Source organism: Bactrocera dorsalis, chromosome 1 (assembly GCF_023373825.1).
Source record: "Bactrocera dorsalis isolate Fly_Bdor chromosome 1, ASM2337382v1, whole genome shotgun sequence".
Classification (NCBI taxonomy): domain Eukaryota; kingdom Metazoa; phylum Arthropoda; class Insecta; order Diptera; family Tephritidae; genus Bactrocera; species Bactrocera dorsalis.
This window is the reverse complement of record NC_064303.1, coordinates 300,699-314,406: the sequence shown is the minus strand read 5'-3', so window position 1 is coordinate 314,406 and position 13,708 is coordinate 300,699. Positions and strand designations below refer to the sequence as shown.

The 13,708-nt window shown below is 35.3% G+C and overlaps 1 protein-coding gene across 17 annotated transcripts in view; it reads right to left on the bottom strand.

Annotated features, from left to right (window-relative positions):
• The window catches only part of LOC115066575 (uncharacterized), a 160,358-nt gene that overhangs the window by 78,695 nt on the left and 67,955 nt on the right, over positions 1-13,708 (bottom strand). The gene's annotated exons all lie outside the window — the stretch shown is intronic.

Here is a 13,708-nt window from a genome sequence, read left to right as displayed (position 1 = left end):
CAGGTATTTGACTAGTTCGATTCAATACTCCCTAGTGCTTGGCAAATCGATGCTGATTATTGACCTTATTGTAAGGTCAAGTTCACCATGGTGATCCTGCCTACATTCTTTTAAATAAATGTAAACTCATCGCATGAAAACAACTTACACAAGCTACTCTATGGCAAAACGTAGAATCGTCCTGAAACAGTACCGCCGTTCAGATCTAATATGCGCAGTCAAAAATCGACCTACTGATGATCGAAAACTTTGCAATAGTCTTTCAATATCTATATTATATCATAAATTGATATATTCGAGTCCCCAAACTCCTTTAGCAAGCTAATTTGTGTTTGCGACTTCATCAAATCTTCCATACGACAGCATTTTCAATATATTTGCTTGACACACTTTTTGATTGATTGAATTTTCTTAAAATATACTAACTTTTAGTATACATTATTACAGATTAGGATTAAAAGTTTTTCTGAGAGACCCAGCTGCCATACAAATTGCGTATTCGGAGTCAAGGAATGGAAAACCTTTTAATTTTACGATATATTTCAACGAATTTTGGCATGGGTTATTATCTAAAACAATAATGCAATCTACGAAGAAATTGTTCAGATTGCGCACTATATTATAGCTGCTATACAAACTAACCGATCTTTTGTATTTACGAAAGATAATCAAGTTTCATTTTTTCAGTTTGGGCCAAATAAATATCAACACCAATGCAGCAATTATTGCAATGACACTTAGGAGATGCATCATCTCCGAAATGCACTCAACAGTCATATCGTATACAACATTAGGTCCTCAAAGCAACTTCCGAAAGTGGTAATATTCCGTTTCGTTGAAGTAATTGTAATGGCTGTTGTAAATACTAATAACAGCAATGCGCCGTTAACCGCAGTCTATTCCATTGCATTTAAACTTGCAGAGTTAACTGCCAAAATGTGGCAATGTTGCATACACAAATGTAAACGAATTTCACGCATTTTCATACAATCTTCATACTTTCTTCTTCCCTAAACAAATGATGAGACTATTACTTAGTACGTGGCGTACATCTAGAAACTTGTGTTCTCAATAGTCTGATGCGCTTCCATTTTAGCAACAGTTTGTATGCAAGCAAGCGAAAATTGTGATTAAGTTTAAGTAAATTCTCCTGAACCCGCTAGTAAGCGTTTTAAAATTCATGAGAAACATAATTGGAAATGTTTTGCTTTGCTTGCGATGGGTATTTTCGAATTTGGGTTAAAGTTTCGGTTAAAATGACGGCACTACGACACATTGGAGGGTTTAGCTTTATTTTAAGTACAAAATTTATTACTTAAAACCTAAGCTGTCTGCTAAAACACCAAGCAATATGTTTATTTGGTTTCATTACAATCCCTAAGCAAAAAAACCCGCACATAAATTAGACTTTAAATGGCAAAAAAATAACTTTTTCATAAATTTTAATATTAAATATTATCATCACCTGAGCCAATACAACATACTCTGAATCTTATTCTAACTTTTCATACACTTGTTATAAGCTTATGCTGAGATGGATAACCGCGAATTTTCATTTTCACAGTATCGGCTAATTTTAAGCGCCTTTCGCTAGATTTTTGCACCTCCTTTTCATAAACCCGAGTCTCATCTTCAGTAATTGATGTATATAGGGTGCTTAGCAACGTTTTCATGGATCTCTTTCGCGACCTTTACTCATCGTCGTTTTTGCAAAATATTCAAGTTTTTTAGTACGCTTCATATCAGGATTATTAACCAAAATCTGCTAAGTTGATTCATAAGAAATGTTGAGTGCCTCTGCTATTTATCTAATGCCAACTCGGTGATTTTCAAACTGTTTCTTTAACTTTTTCGATGATTTCGCTATTAACAGAGGTAAACTGACTACGCGCATAAGGCTTGTTTTCGATGACTTCACAACCATCACAGAAAACTTAGTGTCAATCCAATACTTGTTTTTGTGATAAAGATAATATAATAACGATTTGGCAGCCACTATTCCATATAAAACACAACATTTCAAACACACGCGTTGTACATAATTTAATGGTAAAATTGTTACCCAAACTCAAACTGTATGACATAAGGAATTTAAGCTTCACACGAACATAAAAAGGCTGTATCGATTCGGGTTGCTCGCGCAGTTTAAATGGGTGAGTCCGATTAAAATTTGATTGCTGGTATTGCTTTTTAAAACTTTAGCTATCGATTAAATCGTTCTAATTTTTGATAGAACGAAATATTTGAATTACATATTCCAGAAAAGTCCGATTATTTTTATACCATTTAGGAAAGCAACACACTTGGCAACCCTAGTTGCTACTGAAGTTTCTTTTGCACTAATATTTCTTCTCGCTCCATTCCAGACATTACGAGATATTACCGAACGATTCCCACACTAATTAGTAGGCAATAGACAAACTTGCTGAATTCTCCCATGCCCGAGGAAATATTATGTACGAATTTAGTTTGCTAATAACGGTAAATATACATTCATGTACACAAGCAAATACATATGTCGTACACGCTGCATTTGACGTGTGTCCACTTGGTGGGACGAATAATTTATAACTATCAATGTCATAAGTTCTTGACACGTTCATCAATCAATGAATTAAATGAAATTGTACAAATACAAGTGCGAAAAGGCAACGTGAAATGCTGACGAAAACGGTGTCGGCGCTGAAATTCACATCTGCACCAACGAAAATTGTAAGACAAAGCATCCTAAGTATATATGTATGGTGCGAGAACTCTGTTTCAAAGTATACTTGTTGTGAGAAATTCGCAAAGTTTCGGATAACTTCGCATATTTCATCTTTCTTACCGCTCTCTCCGGGAGCGAAAATAATATTTTGTTAATTTTTGTTTTAGTTTTGTTGCTATATTTAGCTTGGCACTCTTTTCGCTTTTGACAGCGTTTGCTATTAATTGCTTCACGTTTTGCGCAGAACTAACGGGAAAACTGACGAGAGCGCACGCTTTATGTGAAAAGTTTTGGCAAAGCAATTTGAAATTGATAGGAAAACATTTCAACTGCCATAAGCACAACGCGCCATTGACTTCGGGAGTCTAAAAATAAGTATTTATATATTTATATATGTGTATGTTTGTATTAACGCGTTCTAATTTCACAGCTTTAAAAGAGGGTGTCCCTCAATTATTGATTCTCCGGAATAATTAAAAGTTTAAGCTGAAGCTTGCATATCCTAGCTCAAAATCTAAGCCCTGTCAGCAAAGTGTGGACATTTATTTCGAATTTAAAAATTACAAAGTTTACAAAAGACCTCACAAGATTAGTTATTTATTATTCGTGTATCAAAAGGTCATGCATTAGTTGCTAATTTATTTAAAGCAATGTCAAGCGCGGGAATTTTTCATAAAAAATATTAAAACAACACAAGTGAAATTTAACTTTACTCGCTGTCACAGTTATGTTTTTTAATTAACACTCGATTTACAGTTGTTTAAAGCGGTCACGCAGTGGTAAATACATGAGCCGTGAAAAGCAGTGACGTGTACATGTATGTGCTTGTGTTTGAACTGGTTATTAATGTAACGCGCCTAAAAGTGCACAACAATTAAAGCGTATACAAATTATTTGCTTAGCGGTCGTCCAGGCCTTGCATACGTAATAAATATGCAGCTGCAATTTGCATAAGAGACAGTTGACAGCAACAACAGCAGCAACTAACACTTACACTAGGAAAAACAGACGACAACGCATACTGGGTTGTGCATGTAGTTGTAACATATTTTAACTGTCGCCATTTGTTATTGACCAACGCCATGATAAGCAAAAAATAATAAAAGCGCAAAATAAATGCTGAGCATACACACACATTTGCAAATAAGTAATTCGAAATGTTTTTTATAGCATACATTTAGGCAATAATTTATATGCATTGTGCTAAAAATCGATGCTTGTAATCCATTGAAATAAAGTAGTGAGCATCATACATGGTAGCGCGAAAGTATTTTTAATTTTGACTACATAATCAAAAATATTAGTCTAACGATGGAATGCAAATTTTTACAAAATGGATAATTTTTCAAAAATCGATAGGCTATACCTTCAAAGATAACATATGAAAATATTAAATCGATATCTCAAATAGCTTCTCAGTTACAGCTAGCAGTTCAATCAGCTCTACCAGACTATCTAACTTTAAAATCTTTTTTGGAATTTTCTGCTGTTAATACTGGGAGACAAATTTTTTTCTTCATGTTATATAGTTCTTCATACAATTACAAAACACTTTTTGATCTGGTAAAAATCGAATATTGGTTGGCAAAAATCCACCAAAATTTTGGTTAAAATTTAACTTTTGTTAATAGGCACTATATTGTAGACATAGACTATTGTATGAACAACACTTTTTGGTTCAGGCAGCAGTGGAGCTCATTTCCTAGCACCGTCGGAAATCACGTTTAATTTGAAAAGTATTAATTTTTTCTCAAAATTTGTGTCTTTAAAGTTGTAAAGTGTAAAGTGGATTAATTGGTAGGAAAAGGAGGCGCATGAACTCCGGACCGTAAGCCGCCACACTTGGATTTTGTGAAAAAACATGACTATTTTCCATCCCAACAGCCCAATGTCTCTTAAGTCGGAGCATTGTGGTCCGTGGAATATGTTCCCTCTGATCCGGCTGAAGACTAAGCATTCGCAAAGATAATGCTGAAGCGTCTCATCATCTTCCGCGGATGCTCTACATTCCGCTGTATCCACTCTTACCATTTTCTGAAGGTGGGATCTTAAGGGTCGGTGTTCTGTGATTATCCCTAGAAGCTTACTCAGCTCTTTTAAAAGTAGGAGACCACTAAAATGTTATTAACACACTTAGCAGTAGGAGTTGTCGACCATCTGTCTACCATCAACTCTAACTCAAAATAACTTTGTAGTACGAGTATATATGTACTGTATTGCTTGTGTTCGAAGACCTGAGGAGTTCCTCTAGAGTCCATTGCTTCAAACATCCACAGAAGGAACTGAATGTGTATGTTTGATTATTCTGATCCAGAACGTAAATTTTTCACGACGATTTTACTGAAGTCTCGTGAAACTTACAATTTCTCATATTGAGTAGAGGGATTTATCTTGGAAGTAAAGTCACCGCTTTATATCTCCACGCTTAGTGCCACTTTTAACCCAAAATTTCAGTAACTGCAACAAATGAGTTGTTATAGGAGCGGTGTTGTTTGCTGATGTTAGTTTAAAAACATTAAAATTTAACAGCGCTAAGATGAAAAAGTTCAGTAAATAGAATTCATATCCTTGAAAAGAAAAAGAAAATTTCTGATCTACCCTGTACTTAAGACTGACTTTTATTTCGGTTGAAATTTTCTCTTTCCTATCAAAATCTTTTATTCAATAGCTTTTACATACATAATTTTATGGCACTCACTTTTTTGCGCTGGCAAGGTAATTAGTATTCGTGTATTCAGCGACGGCTTCAACACCCTCACTGCATTATTTGCGTGTACAAACGCAAAAAATTTACTTCTCTCAAATATTTTTCTGCGCTGCAATTTAAATGTGGAATAAGCAACCGAATTGACTAACCTCTTGCAAATGCTTTATTATTACGGTATTTATTTCATTTTATTTATTGCCTTTACCCGTATTATTAAATTCTTTTAATTATACCATTTCGTTCATAAATAATACAAATTTAAAAGGACAAACTTTATAGACATCACACATTGTTTTTCGTTTGGAACTTTAGCTCGTTAATCATAATTAAATAAGGTTAATAAGCGCACACACGCATACACACACAATAGCAATATGTCGAAGTGTGCGTTCAAGAAAATCTGCTAATTGATAAATGATGGGAAAATTAATGAATAAAGTACAGATATTTTCACATATCTTGGGAGATTTTCACCGGCGCATGTTTGCCTTTTGCGGCGTGGGATGCCTTTTGTGCGCAAGGCATTGTGAGCTCGGAGCTAGCGAGAAGTTGCTTCTAACTGCTGCTCCAGAGGAACAAAAGCAGAGCAAACCAAAATTAAGTAGAGCTAAAGAAACTGATAAGTATCCGCAAAGGAGCGTGATCGAAGTGCAAAAATCAAAATAAAAAAGAATTTAAGCAAACAGATTCTAAGTCAAAGGTGTTAGAAACCTTAAAAAAGTAAAAAAAAAAACATGTTTTATCTTAAAGTCTTTAAAATCAGAAACCATGAAAAATCATTTTAGAATTTTTTGACTACTTTCTCTTCTTGTCGTTCAAGTGAGCAGTGAATAGAGGAAATTATCATAATGACAAATTACAGCGCAAGTTGGTCGCTTTATTGCATTTATGCTTTCCTGTTGATTCAATGACTAACGCATTTATGTTGGGCTAATAACGGGGCATCTAGTTGCAGAAAAAATTCGTTGTTACTGATGACTTTGCGCTATTTGCGGCGAGACTACTACCAGTGCTGCGAACTTATTATAACCAAATAAGGAATAGCATTTTGTAACTTAAAGAAATATGTTGTATTGAAAGAGGACACGTAACGCCTTGATATAAAGAATAGGAGATAGCATAAAAAATACGTAGATTTTTTGAATTTAAACAAATTTCTGTATCGAATGTTTTGAATATTTCAGAATAGTGCAAAAAGTCTTTTCGTATTTCTAATTAAATTTCAACTTATTTTTTTTAATTTTTAATGACCTTTAATAAACCAAATATGTATCGTTTCGATCGACCACTTTTTGTCATTTTTGCGTTAGAGACATTATTCCGTCAGTGTAAAAATTGTCTGGTTTCTCGGCGAAAAACTGTGATAAGCAATTTTCACAGGCTTTTCTTGAAGACAACTTTACTCTAAGGGAGTTAGTTGAAATCACTGGTGGATGCATCAAAACTTCCCAGCCAAGCTATGCCACTTTTTGCCGACTCATCAAAGATGTGTGTGGTCTAGCGTTGTCCTGATGGAAGACGAAGCCCTATCTATTGATGTGACCAATGTGATTGGCATCTATTAACAAAATACGAAAAGACTTTTTCAACTACCTAATATTTAAATAAGATAGGGTGAGTCAGGCTCAGCAGAATACGTCATATGAACCACAAAAGTTAAAAAGAAGCGATTTGCCAAATTTATCGCAACTATGTTTTCATAAGCTTGAGCTTAAATGTAATACTCAAAAGAAAAATCAATATAATTTCACTTACTATAATAAACCCACAAAATCCATTTAAATTGTGTTTATAAACATTATAAGATATTACTGCAAAATCTTGCTCTTATCAGGCAAGATACAATTCCGTTTCAATCATCCGTTTAGCCATTTTTGGTGCGTAAATTTTCAAAGAGCTTAGAACGATTTGGCAACCATGCCTCCTTTCTTCATCAGTGGCGTCAATATTTGCAAAAATAGACAAATCACTAGGAGGCTGAGGACAATGTAACTTTGTGAGTAAGTATGTCTACTCCATTGATTATTCGAACGGAAGTCATAACCAACGAACTTTCTGTCGCTTTCCGCTTTCCGCAATATTATGTTATTGTTGTCGATCTTATTAATGCTATCAACCTCCAACCTAACCTTCACAAAATGTTTTGATACTATAGTAATAAATATGGGGATATATAGAACTCTATTTTTTATTTCTACAAGGTGCGTTCCAAAGTAAACAGGACCTTTAAAAAAAGAAACAGAACAAATGGTTCGGTCAAAATACGAAAAATCGATGTTTTGGATATGTTCAATTCCATAAATTTCAAGGTTGATTTCGGCTGATTTTTGATGAGTTCACGCAAAGTTTCGATGGACTTTCCGGTGATCACGGATTTTGATTGGCCCAGATGTTGATCGTCATTTATGTCCTCACGACCAGTTTGAAAACGTTGAAACCACTCGGGCACTCTGCTACGGGATAGGCAATCATCGCCATAAACTTGTTTCATCAATTGAAACGTTTCCGTAAAAGTTTTACAAATTTTAAAACAAAACTTAATGTTTGCTCTTTGTTCGAAGCTTATAACACAAACATACTGACACTTAAAATGCAATAACTTCACTTCCTACAATGAAATATCATGAAATTCTCACTGGATAATCGATAAATAAAGCAGATTCTAACGCACCAGTCGTCATATAGATCGCGCCACCAGGGGGCGCTAAATTCAAAAAGTCCTGTTTACTTTGGAAAGTTCCTTGTAGATGTATAATTTTTATTTCTGAATGGTATTAAAATTTTTTTATTGATTTTTATCTCGCTGGTTTTAATATTTACAAATCTCAAGAACAACTTTAACCACACAACTAGTGGAGCAGTCAGGTATGTGAAATGTCAATTATTATTTAAAATATACTTCCAACAATTCAAATGAATGACGTATGCTTCACACAGCAAAACAAAATTAATAATTTACATTAAAAACAAAACCTAAAGCTAATATACTGCACCGGGTTCATGAAATTTAATATGGGCCACTTACTCACTGCAGGCGGACCTTCAAAGTTTTATTGGCATATTTCTACAGTAATACTAGGCTAATAAACATAAAAAGGAGCTCAGTCACGGCTGCCTTGGCGCCCTCTGCGTGACGCTAATAAAACAGTTATGGGCAAGAAAAACAAAAACAGAACAAGCACAAAGCCATAAATCGCCCATGCCAACGGCTAGTCTGTTATCACATTTCAAAATGCAGCAAAAGCCAATAAAATCCACCAGAAATCATTGCAAATGCCAGCTCTTGACTGTATCGGTGTATATGCGATCACGCCTAAAAGTAGACAATTGAAATATTCAATTTTGAAAGCGTGCGCGCGTTTTGTTGAAGAACGTTCGCCGAGTAGCATTCTTTTTATGACCCGACACACGCGCACACACTTGCACACCCGTGCATGCACTCGACTGCCCACATAAGCTTTATTATCGCCGTTTAGCGCACGAAAAGCGCTCGAGCACTTTTGGCCCCCAGCGCTTGTGCCGCCGTCATGTTCACATATGTTCTGGAAGGTTGCAAATACCATACAGCTATTTTGTGTTTTAGCCGGTTTTGACATTGTTGCTTTTTGAGAGTTTCAATATATAGAAGCAAAAGATACCGAGGTACCGCAAAATAGCTAAAAACGTAATACAAAATATACAGTTTTTGACAAAATTATGGATATACAGTAATAAGCGTTGGCTTCCGAAAGGTCATTGTTCAGGTTCATTTAAATGGGCTCGTCTACAATAGACTCTATCATATAGGTATAGAGTATAAAATTTAGAGCGAGGTGGGCAAAAAATGAGCTTGTGGAAAATTTTATATATCACTGACTTTCCAAACATACACGTCGATATTGCGATCAAAAGCCGATAGAGCTTCATGGCTTGTCTAACACCCTGACATTAAACCCCTGTTGAGCATTTATGACAATATTTTAATGATAACCTCGTCCTATCTTTCTGTCGTCATAATTAACGAATTAATTGAAGGGCTCCTGATTACCACAATCACTTCTTCAGAACTTGGTGGGCAGCATTCCTCGACGTTTTTTATCTGTAATTAACGCCACACCGAATATTTAAGCTCTACTTAGAAGGTAGCCTTATGATATTGGTAGTCGAAGAAGTCTTTTCGTATTTCTAATCAAACTTCTACTTATTTTTTTTTTGTATTCATACAAATAAATAAATATCCAATACTATCCAATACTATATAGTATGACACAACGTGATTGGCAGCACTAGAGATATACGACTGCAACGACATCTATTGACAAAATACGAAAATACTTTTTCGACTACCCAATATTTGTATAAATATTTTCTCAAGGTATAAAATTATGAACGAACTCCAGTAATACTTTTATTTTTCTTGCGTTAACAGCAAGACTCGCTTAACTATTCATAATAAATCCTAAGCTGACCTTTCATTTCCGTTCTTTTTTCCTTTACTGACTGTGATATTTTGCCTATTATGCAACAAAACCCGCACTAGTGGATAAATACACATAGGTGTATATAATCATGTGTGACTTGTAGCTATATTGGCTTTTGTTGAGTTCTGTGGTTGCATTGCATTTGCTCTTTGATCGTGTACGGTATGTGAGTGTTTACCTTTTTTTGCGGTTACCTGAAATCGAGAATTTATATCGTGACCACAATATAATTTCACAGCCACAAAGTGTGTTTTAAAAGGGTATGCCGCGAAGCAAAGGACAAACCGCCAACCGGCAGCCGCCAGCCGCAAGCTCTGTCTAGTAGCCGCCGCCAAACACCCACAGCCATGTGAAATTATATGCAAAATGTAGTGTGCTCTTAGGCGATTAACGCTTTAATGTTTGCGAAAGTGTAAAGTACCGATGAAATGTTTAACGTGTGAATGCGTTCACCGTTATCCACGCATTGAATTGCCTATACAAATTATTACGATTTCATGAATATGTATGTATGTATGTGTGCATGTGAGCCTGTGATAGTTTCATAAAATTTCAACGAAGCGTGTATCAATAGTGAATACATAAATAGCATAATTTTAAAATTAAATGCTCATATTAGCTTGCAAGTTTGGAAATTAAGTATTTACGATTATTAGCATTTAAATTCAGTTGAGCGCCTAAAGCTTTGTTGCTTATGCATGCAAATTATTGCAGCCAGGCAAATGTTTTCACTGTGCAGGCAGTTCTACGAAATTTAAGTTCAATAGAGAATGAAATTAACAACATTCGCCTGGGGCTGCTATTAATAGAGCACGGCAATGGTGCTGTCAAAGACCAGCGATTGGATTACTCTACTTAATATGAGCTTTTTTTCGATGACTTATTTATTAATAATTATTATTTATTAATAATTATTTAAAAAATTTCAATATAATGTTGTAACAATGTATGCGTTTTTATTAAACCAGTTATTTAATTATAATAATTTCCGTTAATATTTTAAATTTTTAATAAAATAAATCCATGAAATGAGGAAGTAATATTTTGGAAGCAAAGGATAACTCAACCAAAAGATCATACCTTATAGAGAAAACTACAGACTTAACAAATTCTTTGGGCGGAATAGTCAATACCTCATAACAGATCCGATAAAAAGAGTGTATAAAGCGAAGAGTTGAATATTTAAGAGGGTATCCCAGTCTAAAAATCAAAAACATCGATTTTTATTTTATTAATGAAAAAAATGGACCGCTTAATTATTTAATTTTTCACAAATTTGGTTAATTATGTTATTGGATCTGATACAAAATATCATTTATTTGTACATTAAAAAATAAATTAATTATCCTATAAGTAAACGCCCGTAAAAAGTTGTATATCATTAATCGAATAAAAAACTCATTTCATTTAGTTATTTTAACGCTTCAGTAAACAAAAAAACAAAAAAAAGTTGCTCTGTTTCATTAAGTTTTTTCTTATTTTGTTGTGGTGTTGTGGTTATTGGTTGAGCTCACAAATCACCAAAGCACCGATTATTTATGCCATCTATATTTGTATTTATTTTGACATTTCACAAGGCATTTGGTTGCCGTTATTATAATTGTTGGTGTTGTGCTGTTCACTAACATGTACGAACACAAACCACATTGCACTGTCACGCCAAATCGGCATAAATCATGACACGTATACGCCGTGTCGGACAGCGGCAAAAGCATTGAAAAATTAGTGTTAGCGGAGGGCATAGCATAAAGCAGGTGATATTTACATATGGTGTTTGGTACGTAGCACCTTTGTGACATTTAGAGGGTTGCTTTTGTTTTATTTCTATGTATAAAGATATGCATAAAAGTGTATACTTCAATTTCGGTTAGAAGCGACCGTGAAAATAATATACTTTAAGCAATACATGTAAAAAACGGCTTTTTAGCTCTACAAAATCCTTAAAAAAGTAGTATTTCAGGTCTGTAGGATATTTATTTTTTGCTGTTAAATTGATCCTGCTAGCCGGAGGAATTTTGAAATATAATCTATAGTTCGCTTGATGGCAGACTCAAGTTAGCTCAAAACGCAGTTTATACTACTCTTTTGATAACCAACTGTTTGTGAAATTATAACTTTAACTAAGCCTATCCTAAATATCTAAGATAATACTCGAATAACTCTTAATTCCTGCTGTTTATCCCTCCACCTAAAATTCAAATGGCTCATCGACGCTTTAAATTCAAACCAGCTTTTCATTCAATTATTTTTCAAAGGTGCAAATTTTCGGCAGAAATCTACATGCAACTGGGTGTGCTCATGAACACATTAATCAAACAATCACAATGCATTCCAACACAATTTGCATAACAAGCTCACACTTATACACACATTCATGGGCGTTCACGCACTCACATAAATAAAAAATCCAAAGGTTTTTGACCGACAGCCAGGCAATTTTCACAAGCACTACACGCACAACATAAGCAAACGTGTTCAGGCCTCCGCCCGCTGTGTGTAATTTCAGCTTGTTGAGCCGGCGAACTTTGCGGCATACAACTCTCTAACATGGCCTTTACGTTTTCACAAAAAAGCCACCCAAAATCTAATTAGTATTCCGTTGACAGTTTAATCGTGATTACGCACACACATACATTGACGAGAGCTCGAGCGTTGAAAACGCAATGTCGAGCACTTCCCAAGCGACTGTGTTGCACAGTGCGCAGGATATGTTCGACTTCCTGGGTTCGCGCGCTTAGCCAGAGTCTCTCCACACTGTAACTACCGAATTGCTCCCGACAAAGCTGCCAGCACTAAGGTTGATTTTTCTTTTTCAACCTGAACTGTAGGTAATATGTACAGGCGCAGCTAATCACGGGTGTTGCGTGCTACCAAAACGCATATTTGAATGAGCTGGTGAAAACTTGTTTCGCACTCTGCGCTGCGTTCCGCCATAAAATGTCCCATTGGTCGTCAAATATGAAAAGTACAACCTCAAAGTTGATTGGTCAGCATAAAATCAAAGGAGTTAGGTAACATTAGCTGCTCTAATAAAAGTGAGTGTAATGAAAACAACAATTGGGAATATGAAAGCAATAACAACAACTTATGTGTGTGTATCCTCTGAGGCCTTTGGTGACGACAAAATGGGAGTATTTCCACTAAGCCAGACACGCGACGTGATCACAATATTGAAAATCGAAACGAAGGACAAGCTTACCAGTCACCACGGACATGAGGATATCTGAAAAAGGGCTGTAATTTTGAATTTTGGTAATAAATTAACCTGTAACCAGTCGTTATATTCACGTTAAGTAATGTGGGAAAGTGTTGTATAGCATTAGGGGAAAAAGCAAGAAAGGCTTAAAGACTCTCTAGTAAGGTCAGTTTGGTTAGGTTAGGTTGATTTTCAGTGTTGATCTAAAACGGACGAATTCAACTTGAATAGATATTCGTGTTAGCGATAAACGCCCACAAGTGGATCACCAGATGCACATACTATTGTGATCTAGTTGAAAGGTGAATTTTGTCCATTTCATCTCCTTCAAAGTAATCCCCTCCCGCTGCAAAACACTTATGCTAACGAATTTTCTAGTCATCATAGCACTTTGAAAAATCATTCTTGGAAAAATCCTCTGAGCCTTCTTCGATTCAGCTTTTTTTATCCTCAATTGAGTCAAAACGGTGTCCTCGGAGTGGTCATGTAAATTTGCTGGATAGCCCGAAGGTACACAAAAGTAAATCAAGCGAATGCGGTGGTTGCCGCACGATATTAGTTGAAAATGTGCCAAAATGATCACGAATAGCGAATGCAGTATGAGATGGTGCATTATCGCACTTCTTTGTTCAATAACA